General features: G+C 35.2%; 1 non-coding gene across 1 annotated transcript; it reads right to left on the reverse strand.

Annotated features, from left to right (window-relative positions):
• Positions 1 to 9,065: 9,065 nt before the first annotated feature.
• Positions 9,066 to 9,168, reverse strand: LOC142162504 (U6 spliceosomal RNA). Its single transcript, XR_012693764.1, has one exon. It is a non-coding gene; the product is annotated as a U6 spliceosomal RNA (small nuclear RNA).
• Between the last annotated feature and the right edge of the window lie 2,754 nt (positions 9,169 to 11,922).

Raw genomic sequence — 11,922 nt, forward strand, 5'->3', positions numbered from 1 at the left:
AAATTACAAAGTAGAAACCTATTAGATGTGGATACCAACTCTAATGACCATGACATGCACCTGTGGCCTATTCTGTTGAGCAAGTCTAATGTTCAACTCCTGTTATACCCCTAAACCGTGAAACTGGGCTTCAATGCTCTGATTATCCAATCTGATTCACGGTCCTTATTCGACTTGTAATGCCCGAAGGGTTTTCACCATCAAGCCTCTCTCATTTTGTTCTTTCTCTCAACTTACTGTCGCCTTACGGTGCCCGTGAGGATTTTCAACAATAAGACTCTCTCATTTTTATTTCTCTCAGCTCCCGTTGCCTTACGTTGCCCGTGAAGGTTTTCACCTCTAAGACTCTCATTTTATTTCTCTGCTTGGACCAGAGTGCTGCCCCTGATATGATTCACCTCTACTCGCTTGACTTGGCATCTCTCGAAAACTGGTTGGAAGGTCTTTCTTTGGACCATAATGTGGGCTTTGGATGGGGTTAGGAAGAAAGGATATCAAAGGCTCAAAACAATTTGAGTGGGTTCAAAATTACAACTTTCGGAATCAGATTTCCTACCACAGCCACCACTTCTGCCCCAGTTTCTTTGCTTGGGGACTTTTGGATTTTTATTTTGATGAGACCGAATCGTGAGACTGCCTACGTATCCTTAAAAGGAATCAGGTCGAACGTAGTTCATATTATATGAATTGCTCTGTTGTTGTGATTTTTCTTTTCTCTTTTCTTTTCTTTTCTATTCTTTATTCCTTTTTCTTTTTTTTTTTGTTGTTTTGTTGTTGTTTTTTTCTTTCTTCTTTTTCCTCTTTTTTTTTCTTTTTCTTCTTTTCTCTTCTTTTTTTTTTGTTCAATTTTCATTTTTCTTCTCTCCCTTTTCGTTCTATTCTTTTCTCCTTTTCCTTTACTTATCTTTCACGTTTGTGTTTCTGATCTTTGCTACTGATTCCGAAAGAGGGGTATGAAAGAAAATAAATGAGGCTCAAACGGGTAACGAAGGATAAGGTATTTAGATAGAAAAACAAAATGCCTTCGTCATTCCAATCTTCAAAACATGCCAAGTACAAACAACACAATTAAACAAACCAAGGAAAACAATCGTAACATCTTTTGATTGTACCAGACTTGATAACCATATATACACATTCGCCTTCTACATCTGTTAAATATAAAGCACCATTGGACAACACTCTCACTCTCATTACCACGAACGACTCCTGTCAATTTGGGCAAACTTGCCTTTAGCTTCAACCCGATGCGGCATGATGCATTTTAATAGGGTTTTCTTTACGTTCTACCTGCCCCAGTTTCACACAATTCGGGCTGGAAGTGATCTCAAAATATCTTTACTTATTTCCCTCAAATATCTCTATCATCTTCAAAATTGTTCCATTGCTTCATATCTAAACTGACTTTAAGACTAGGCCTAGAATTTTGCATGCATATCATGTCACTAGAACCAGCATTAGACAAAAGACAAAATGAAAGGATAGAAAAGAACTAAACAAAGAAAACGACTGGAAATAACAAAAGACATGACATTGCATTAGACAGACGGTGAAACGGTTCGAATAACAAAACAAGTAAAACAAACTGGGATACAACCCTAGAACAAACCTAGATAGCACTAAATAAGATATTACGACTAAAGGAACTAGACAAAATAAAAGGATAGAAGGGTTTGAGTCACAAGACAATATCCGTATTACAACCCTGAAATAACCCGGACAATAGAAATGACAACAAACTAAGCCACCAAAGCTCCTCCCTGGCTCACCAAGAAAAGAGCATCTTTCCAATCCTCAAACTCAACATCTTAGCCACTGACTTCTGCATCAACAATACTAGGAACTTCACACGTCTTCATCACATTGTTCTTAACAAATTACTTTTGGGTTCCTTCCGCCGGCTCGTTCTTAAGATCAACCTCTGACAGCGCTGAAAGCTTAGTAGCATGTGAGCCTCCGAGGCTCCCAGAATAATTCTCACATTTCTTTTCAAAATAAATCATACCCACCATATGCGTCTCATAATGCACAGGCGATGGACTTTGGCTGGTGTCTGTTGCATCTGGATTTTGCACGACAATGTCGTCTGCATCAATAAGCTTCTGAATTGCATTCTTCAGATTCCAACACTTCTCTATGTCATGCCCCGGGGCATCTGAGCAATATGCGCACCTTTGAGAAAAATCAAACTTCTTTGACAGGGGGTTCGGCATTTTTATCTGGATCGGCTTCAACATGTCCAATTGCTTCAACTTTTGGAACAAACTGACATATGACACTCCCAATGGGGTGAAAGCCTTTTCTTTTTTCAGCAACCTCTCATTCTTAAATGCTTGATTGGGCCGGAAACCTGATCCAGGGGGTTTTCGATAGGCTCGTGGGGGTGGATAGGCATTTTGTGGAGCTAGGTATTGGGAGAGTGATATACCACTTTGGGAGTTCTGTGGAGAGAAGTGGCATTGGGGAGGATCATATGGTGCATAAGAATATCCACGGGGACGATGTCGAGGCTGGAAGTGTTGATCGGGAAAGCCCATTGGATCATCTTTTCTGTTTCTCTTTCTTCCACCCAAGCTTACTGGGATGTTCTGAACATTTTTCGAACAACTCATGATTTTGCCTGACTTGATTCCCTCTTCTACTAGCTCCCCCATTTTTAACACATCATTGAAAGGTTTCCCCAGGGCCGGGATCAAACAACTAAAGTAGGTAAGTCCCTGGGCTTGTAGGAAAAGCTCAACCATTTATTCTTCACCAATCGGGGTATTGACTCGAGCATCCTGCTCCCTCCATCTGAGCCCAAACTCTCTAAAGCTTTCCTGCAGTTTCTTTCCCATCCTAGATAGGGAGGAGCGGTCTGGGGTAACACTTGATCTGTATTGAAAGCACCGAACAAAATCTTGAGTCATGTCACCCAATGTAGGCCACTTACCAACATCTTGATGAGCATGCCAGTCAAAAGTTGCCCCAGTCAGGCTCTCACTGAAGTACGCTATCAACAAATCATCTTTCTCGCCAACACTTCTCATTTTACTGCAATAATTCCTCAAATGGGCTACTAGATCTTCACACCCATCATACAAGTTAAACTTTGGCACTTTAAACCCCGCGGGCAGGCGAACGTCAGGGGATACAGACAGTTCTTTGTAGGACATACTGTACTAATCTTCCCTTCCTTGTTTGTTCTTCGAGGATTGTTCTATGCCTTTCAGCCTCCTGGGTATCCCCTCTTTCCTTTCTCTTCCTGTGAACCTTTCATTTTCAACATGAAACTTATCCTGAGGGCTCTGTTTGTATGAGTTGGGAACTTTGTGGGCAACCTCTGAGGGGTAATATCGGGCATCGTGAGCTTTGAGTGGGTGCTCATTGTTGGGGATGGTGGAAATGACAGGAGGGTAATTTTTATGAAAGGTAATTGGAAGATGAGTGACGGAGCTACAAGGGTGGTTGGGAAAGCCATGATAAGCAGGTAGATTTGGGGAGTATGGGGGATCATCTGGCACTGTGACCGGTGTTTGGGTAAGGGTAGTATTTAGGAAGCTAGATGGTGGCGGGGGTGGTGCCTTCCTAGTCATCCAAGCCTGATGCATGTCTGCCATGTGTTGTCTTAACATCCTCACCTCTTCAACCAACCCATTGTCCTGTTCAACCAACTGCTTTCGAGCGCCAGTATCAACCAACTCAGTTCTGTTATTGCCTATCATTGCCTTTTGACTTTGTGTTGTAGAGAAGAGTTACCACTTTAAAAACTACAAACCAACCACCCTTCTGCTATGAATATAACAAAATGAAGCCATCACGCTAGCGTTAGGGCATTTAACATAAGATAATCTCACTTTATGTGCAATGCACCTAGCCACAATTATCGGTTCTAAAATGACTTCGAGGGTACAAGGTCAGTTGGCATCATCCCAATTTGTACATCCACTCTTTTCTTTGTTTTTCTGGTACTTCTTAGCTCGTTCATTTCCCTTCCCCTTTTCTTTCTGATGATCGCTCTTTTTCTTCTTTTTCATTCTTACATCCCATGACTTCTTCTTTTTTTATTCTTTTAATAATAAAAAAATGATTCAATCGAACCCTATGTAGGTTGTCTACGTATCATGACGCCGCATGAATCAGATCTTTGCGTAGTTCGTGAAGAACCGGAATAAAGTAAACAAACTGACATTCTCTTTTTTTTCTTTTTTATCTTAGCGACTACTCTGATGAGAAAAGAGAAATAAAACAAGTAAATCCTTTTTTTTTTGAATTTTCTAGACTTAAATGTTCTATGACCTATTCTAAACTCAAGATTAAGGAGCATATTTTTTTTGTATATATCCTTTTGACACAAATACTCTATTAAGGAAATATCCTAGAAGAGAAAAATATTTTTTTTATTCTTTTTTTTAGGAAGAAAATCTAAATAATAAACCACAGAAAAAATATTTTGAATTTTCATTTGATATCCTGACGCAAGATTTCGAAACAAGCAATGAAAAAGATAAAACAGAATATTTTTGGATTTCAATTTTGATGGCCTAAAGGAAAAATTCTAATGATAAACAAAAGATAAAGTATGCTTTTTTTCTATGTACAATATCCTAAAGGTCTAATGAAAATAAAAAGATTTTTTTTCATCTTTCATTAATTTCCCAAAGAAACACCTCACAAGAAAATCTTTTTGAATTTTAGAATTAACACCTTAAAGAAAGCTTTTTAAAGAAGCACTAAAATAAAATTCTCTTTTTTTAAAAAAAATTTTGGTCCTAATATAATAGAGGAAATATAAAAACAATTCATTTTAAGTCCTAGATATTAAATGCCTAAAGGAAAAACCATCTCAAAGGAGAATTTTTTTTATTTCTTATAACAAAAATGCAAAATTTCTTCTTTTTTCTTTTTTTTTTTTGGATTTTCGACTTGTAACACATTTCCACAAACAAAATAAGAAATGCAATAACAAAAGACTCGGTAAACTTAACCTGACTATTACAAACTCTAACATCACTGAAAAGACTAAATACTACTATACAGGGCTAGAAAATAAAACAAAAACAATTGACTCAAAAACATAAAATGGCTCCTCGAGCAGCTCCTGAATGCAGTGATCCTGTGGTATTGGTCATGCTCAAACTCCAGTAAGTAGATCCACACCTATATGAGAAAATTTAAACTAGCACTATGTGAGACAATAACATTCCCTAAGACACATGCAAGACATGATTGAGGCTATTTTTGCAAAATGGCTTATTTGGCCAAAAGGTGGCTAAAAGTGCAAAATTTAGCTATGACCCCGCAAAGCCAAGAACCTACGATTTACTAGGAAGACCGGACCTTATGTGGGTTGCCTACGTATCACGTCCCGAAAGACGAGAATCAGGTATGCGTAGTTCGGGCAGATTGGATACGAGCGAGAATAATAATAAAAAAAAATAACTGACATATAGAAAACACATTTTTTGTCTTTTTTCTTTTTCGAAAAATGATGAAACATATAAAATCTTTTTGGATTTTTTTTGATTTTTTTTGATTTTTGAAAAAATGATAAAAAAAATTCAAAATCTTTTTGAAGTTTCCAAGCTCTTTTTTCTTAATAAAATGTAACAAAAAATATAATTGGGACCTACTCGCTTCATCCTCACACTTCAGCCTCTCTCTCTTTTTTCCTCTTTTTTTCCTTTTTTTTCATTCGCCCTCAATTATCATTGGTCCACCAAGTGACCTTTTTACCCTTGAAGGAATGCAACATGTAGCACACAGGATGCATCAAGATGGTTTATTATTTTCAGGTTGCTTGTCCTAGACGGACCCAACCCCTGTGTTGAGTCCCCTAAGTCAAATGCACATGATGCAAATAAGCGTTCCTACTAGGGATCCGGCATGAAGTTGAGTTATTCTAGGTTCAGAACCTGGGTGTTTGTTCTAGACCTGGCTTACCCGAGCGGACAGCTCGAGCCGGGGGGGGAGGCAGCATACCGGGAATACAGAAGCTTCGCCGGCTTTGCAACTTGTCCGAACCTCGTTCTAAATTTGGAATATGACTCTAACAGAAAAGAAGTTACACGAAGTGCACACTTCTTCATGATTTAGAAGACTCAGAGAGAAGAGGGATTTCGCAACAGTTTATATACAGTTCATGGAATATCAAAGCGGTAAAAGCAATCAATTAGCACATTAGGCCCAAATCATGTAACAAAATCAGATAATGGATAAAGCCAACTATAACAATTATTCTAATCTCGAATTCTTGAACCATGAACCAAAGATTCTGGGTTTGCGTCCCCAACAGAGTCGCCAGAGTTGTCACACCTCCTTTTTCCTACACCCGAAGGTATATAAGGAAGTTTTTCCAATTAAAGTGACATTATTCGAAATGAGATTCGCTTATTTAAAGATTCAGAGTCGCCACTTGGGATAATTAATGGTGTCCCAAGTCACCGGTTCGAATCCCAAATCGAGGAAAAGATTGACTTTGTATTGTAGCCTGCGAACCAGAAATCCGGGTAAGGAATTCTGTTAACCCGGGAGAAGGTGTTAGGCACTCCCAAATTCCGTGGTTCTAGCACGGTCGCTTAACCATTTATACTTGGCTTAAATTATTTAATTATGTGTTTAGAAACTACATGCATTTTTACCTTTACCGCTTTTAATTACGTGATTTACTCGTACTTAAAGAATTATCGAGTTACGCATACGTATACTCGTATGGTTTGGCGTGTCAAGAGTCATGTCACGCGTACGTGTACACAATTCACAACACTTAATTTATTTAAGAAAAAAAATTTAGTCAAAGTCGCGCGGACGCGAACCTTAATTTATTTTTGAAAATTTGTAATTATGTCACGCGAACATGTCCACAATCACGATAATATTTTAAACGGCCCTAAAGGTTTCTCTAGGAATATTTATTATTTTACCTCTACATTATGAAATTAACACAAGAGTCATTTGTTACTAAGTGTCTAACTATGGCTTGCCTCAAATTTCCATTTTTAAGACCCTAATTATTTAACACTAAAGTACTTGAGAAGTCCCTTCCAAACAACAAGGCTTTATTAAACCATTTTATTAGCGGAAGGGCCTGAATATTTTGGCAACGCCGGCTGCAAGCAAGGACTTCAGGATCGAATCCCTGAAGCCATACCTACCAGTGATCTCTCATAATCTTTTTAACCGTTGAGGAGGGGAGAAAAACGAGTCGGGGCATGAATAAGAACTTTATATATATCAATCAACAATAATCCCCTTTTAAACTAAGGCATAAACTATATGGAAACATCAATTGGTTACAGTTAAGACCAGGCAATCTATACATACATAGCCAAAATTTCAGCAGAAGCTATTGTTGTATACAATCTATACCTTGAGCACAGTTGGACAACTTAACACATGAATCATAACAAGAAAACAAAAGTATAAACAGCAGAAGCTAATAGAATTTAACATTCAAACAAGACTCTTATTCAAATTCCAATTCGAACATCCAAATCTGTATACAAATTCAATCTGGTTCCAACTTGTGGCACTTTAGTTGTTAGCAAAGGGTATGAAGGAATACCTGGAAATGAAAGTCAAAAGGGGGTGAGATCAGAAGTAAAAACAACAGTAATCACCAGCAACAGCAAAACAGTCCCAGTTTTAATCCAGCTATTAACCTCAGATAGTTCAATGAAACAGTATATGGAAGATGGTTTCAGCCAATTCAAAATTGAAAACCAGAAAATAGAAATCAATGAAACAGTAAATTCCATTTTTTTTTCTAGTATTTTCAGAATGTTTTCTTGTTTCCCTCTCTCAGAATCTCTTCCAAGTTTTCTTAGCTCTCTGCCTTGTATATCTAGTGTATATCGAGTGTATACCGCTCTCTCCGTCCCCCTCTTTTTTTTCTCTAATCTGATTTTCAGCTCCCTTAAATGGGCATTCAATTAGTGCATTTTCCACTACCAATTTAACTTTTCATTTCTTTAATCATTCACTTAATTGTCCACTCAATTAGTGCTTTTAGTTAATTTGATAATGCAAATACTACCTACCACTATTAGGAGCTTCTCAATTAGTAAATTGACTCAACCAGATTTTCCTCTTCTTATTCTCAATGGGTTTTGCTGAGTTTTGGTTTTGGGCCTGGCTAAATTGGCCCAACCAGATTTTCCTCTTCTTATTCTCTTTTCCTTTTCAATTTTCTTTTCCTTTTTCTTTTCAACAATTAAAACTAAAATCCTAATTAATTATAAAATACCAAATTAACTTAAAAATACTAATTAATTCTAACTAATAATTATCACAAATAATTAAATGCCAAATTAAAAGAAAATCACACAATTTGACTAAAATTACAAAAATATGTTATATTTTTTTTTTTTGAATTTTCAGTTTTGTAAAACATTTAATTATTAATTAATTCCAAAAAATGTAAAAATCAAATCTCAAATGAAAATGCTATATTTTTGTATTTTTAATGCATTAACAAAATTAAACATGCACACAAATATATGCGAACAATCAGGGAAATCACACAATAATTCCTAAAAATAACACATAATTAAAGAAAAGACCTAATTTTGGAAATTCTTTTGAAGTAATTCGTATGAGGCAAAAATCGCGTGCTCACACTTAACAGTACATGGGGTCGGTTGTACTGATACTGCACTTCTGCACATTCCGTGCAGATTTTGGAGCGGAGCTACTGGTTACGTCGGGTGTTGATTCGGAAGATGTTCGTGCGTTCGGTTATAACTGTCACTTGTCCTTGGTAGTTTAGATTATTGTTAATCTGTTTATGTAACCTTCAAACAGAACGTGTATTTATCTGTATCAGTTTTGAAACTCCAAATCTTAGAAGTTCGTGATTCGTACCATCAGGTCTTGGTAAATTCGTAAATGCTCAGTTATCTATTCTCTTTTCTCTTATAACCTCAGTTGGATTGTGTTTTTTTTTAGTTGGCTTACCTAGCGGGTTGAGTTAGGTGCCAGCACGACTTGTGGTTTTTGGGTCGTGACAAGGTGGTATCAGAGCACTAGGTTTGTAGGTTCTACGAGTCATGAGCAACTTTAATTTTGTAGTGAATCTTTCTTTTTTTTTTAATTTGGACCATTTCTCGAATTGTGCATATCATCCTTGCGTTGGAGCCATGTTAATCTTCTTTGTATCGATTCAATTTTATCGGATGTCCCCGAAGGGACATTTTGTAGTGAATCTGATTGTTCAAATTGGATATCAAATCCGATTAACTTTTTGAGAACTATTTGAATTTATTTGGTCAAAGTCTAGGAATTGTGGACACTTCTTGAATTGGATAGTATATTTGATTGTTCAAATTGAATTGTAAATCTGATTAACTTTTTTGAGAACTATTTGAATTCCTTTTGTCATATTCTACAACTGTAGATACTTAGGCAGTGAATCCGATTGTTCAAATTGGTTAGCAAATCTGATTAACTTTTTAAGAACTATTTGAATTCGTCTTGACATAATCTAAGAATCGTAGAAACTTATTGAATTAACATAAGAATACTACTACATTTTTAATTTTTTTCCTAAAGAATAAATCTATTAAGAAATAAAATACTATATATGAATTTTAGAATCTTAATCTCCAAAGTGAAACAATAAAAAATTGAGAAGAATATCGCGTATTCTTGTTAAAGTTAAAGCACTTGAAACACCATAAAAATTCAAAATAAACATAATTAAGTGCCAAATGTGTAAGAAATAAATGATTAGATTTTAATAACTTTCTCAATTAGCGTTAAGCATCACTATTCCCGCAATAATAAAAAATTCTTGGCGATAATTGGTTTAAACTCTCGTTTATTCATACCGTTGCACTTTAATTAAATGCCTTCTCATCTTTAATCGATAAGCAGTAAATTTGAGTTGTCCAAATTAAAATAATATTTTACGAGGAAATAACTTAGCGACCAAAACTATATATATAAATACGAGACATTGCTTAGTTTGCTTCTTCGTTATATTCAACCATTCAAGGGAATATCTCAGCGTGAAGATATTTAAACTGATAGAGACAATACTATTTTTCTTTTCATTTAACTCAAAATTTTTCGGGAATAACTCAACAGTCAAGAAGAGTCATATAAGCACAATAAGAGACGCCACAAATTTGCCTTTTCACTTATTTCAATCCATTTTTAGTAGTCATTTTTTCACAATGAAAGATAGTGATTATGTGATGGTGAATTTGATTATTCCCAAATCTAGCTAATCTTGTCATTTCATTTTTCCCCTTTTGCCCCTTGGGTTTTGCACCTATAAATGATGGTTCAAACTAGCAAATGTTACTGTGCTTTATGGGAGCAATACTGGCTAAGGTCTGCAATTCTTTTTTATTTGGTTTCTTTTACATTTTTTCTTGGTTCTGAATTTATGTTATTTTAATCTGAATTTATGGACCATCTCTGAGTAACAAGATTAACAGAAGCTTGTTTTCCTTTTTCTTTCTTCTTCAGACATTGAAATCTTTTTTTTAAAATTTCTTTATCTGTCAAAATTGGATTAGAACATAACAGGTATTGATACACATCTCACACATACACACAAAATGGTTTAGCAAATGTTTTGGTCCCACTTTTTGCCTCCTTGCCTTTGTAGTAGAATTCATTTAATTTCCTTTTTAATGTTCAATTCTAGATTTTGATTTGAAAGCAACACGTATCCATGTTTTAGTGTCTTTTGAGTGGCCAAAATTTCGTTTGTGTATATGCTAGATCTATGTTTGATACGCAAAACAGAACGATAATTGAAAAAATTGATGTTTTTTTATTTATTTTTTATCCATAATCTATAGTCTATACCAGGGAATAAATTTATTATTTTTTTAGTGTCTTTTGAGTTGCCAAAATTTCATGTAAATATATGCTAGATCTATGTTTGATACGCAAAACATAACCATAATTGAAAAAATGAATTTCCTCATTTTTTGGTCCATAATCTATACCAGGGAATACAATAATTTAAATTTTTTATTCAAGAGAAAGAAAACCGCAAGTATTTTTGTCACATCGTATAATTGGTCGAAAATATTTTCATTCATGATATATCCAAATCTGCTTTACTTGCGAGTAGAAAGCTGGACATAGTGGTTAATTAATTAGTTAAACTCTTTGTTCATTCAATCTTTTAATTTGTTTTCCAGCTTTGAACACATTAATGTTGAGGAGAATAAGATTTTATTTTGTGCGAGCATATTTTGTTAAATTTAAATAACTCGTTGATATTGCCTTTTGTATTCCACAGTATATGTTCAAATTGCATCCATAAAGGATACCAGCAAGAAGATGGTTCAGAACCAAAGATCTGAAGTACAATAAGCACAAGTATCTTTTTCAGTACTTTTAGAATTGGTTTTGTGCAATGTATAATATTATCCAAAACTTATTTACTTTCTAATACAAGCCACACATTTGTGGAATGATCGAGTTTAGCGTACTGATTTGGGTTGGTGTTCAGTGTGACAGTCTCCTCTATCAAAATAGTAAGAGAAAAAGAAGTGCTTAACATAATTAATTGGACTTTTTTCATTATAGTACTTTTGTTTTTAAACTTGAATCTATTAATATCGAGGCAATATTTATTTTGTTTTTCAAACTATGAACCTTTTAATATTGAGAAAAGATTTTACTTTCTATGACTATTTGATTTTTCATGATTCATTGATCATGCTCTTAATATAATATAGTATATTTTTCTATCTCCAACCACCTAACGAAAATGAAGAAGAAAGCTGTAAGGAGGTGATACAAAATAAAAGACTTCCAGAACAGAGTGGAAGCAAAAATGAAAAGGAGCAAGAGAGCTCTTTCGAGGAGGAACTGTCTGAAAAACAACAACAGGAAGACAACGGTATTAAGGAATATTATATCTCATTATTGACTTATATTAAATTTTCTAAATATTGGGATGTATTAGACCCTCTCATT

The sequence above is a fragment of the Nicotiana tabacum genome, chromosome 7 (assembly GCF_000715075.1).
Source record: "Nicotiana tabacum cultivar K326 chromosome 7, ASM71507v2, whole genome shotgun sequence".
Lineage (NCBI taxonomy): Eukaryota > Viridiplantae > Streptophyta > Magnoliopsida > Solanales > Solanaceae > Nicotiana > Nicotiana tabacum.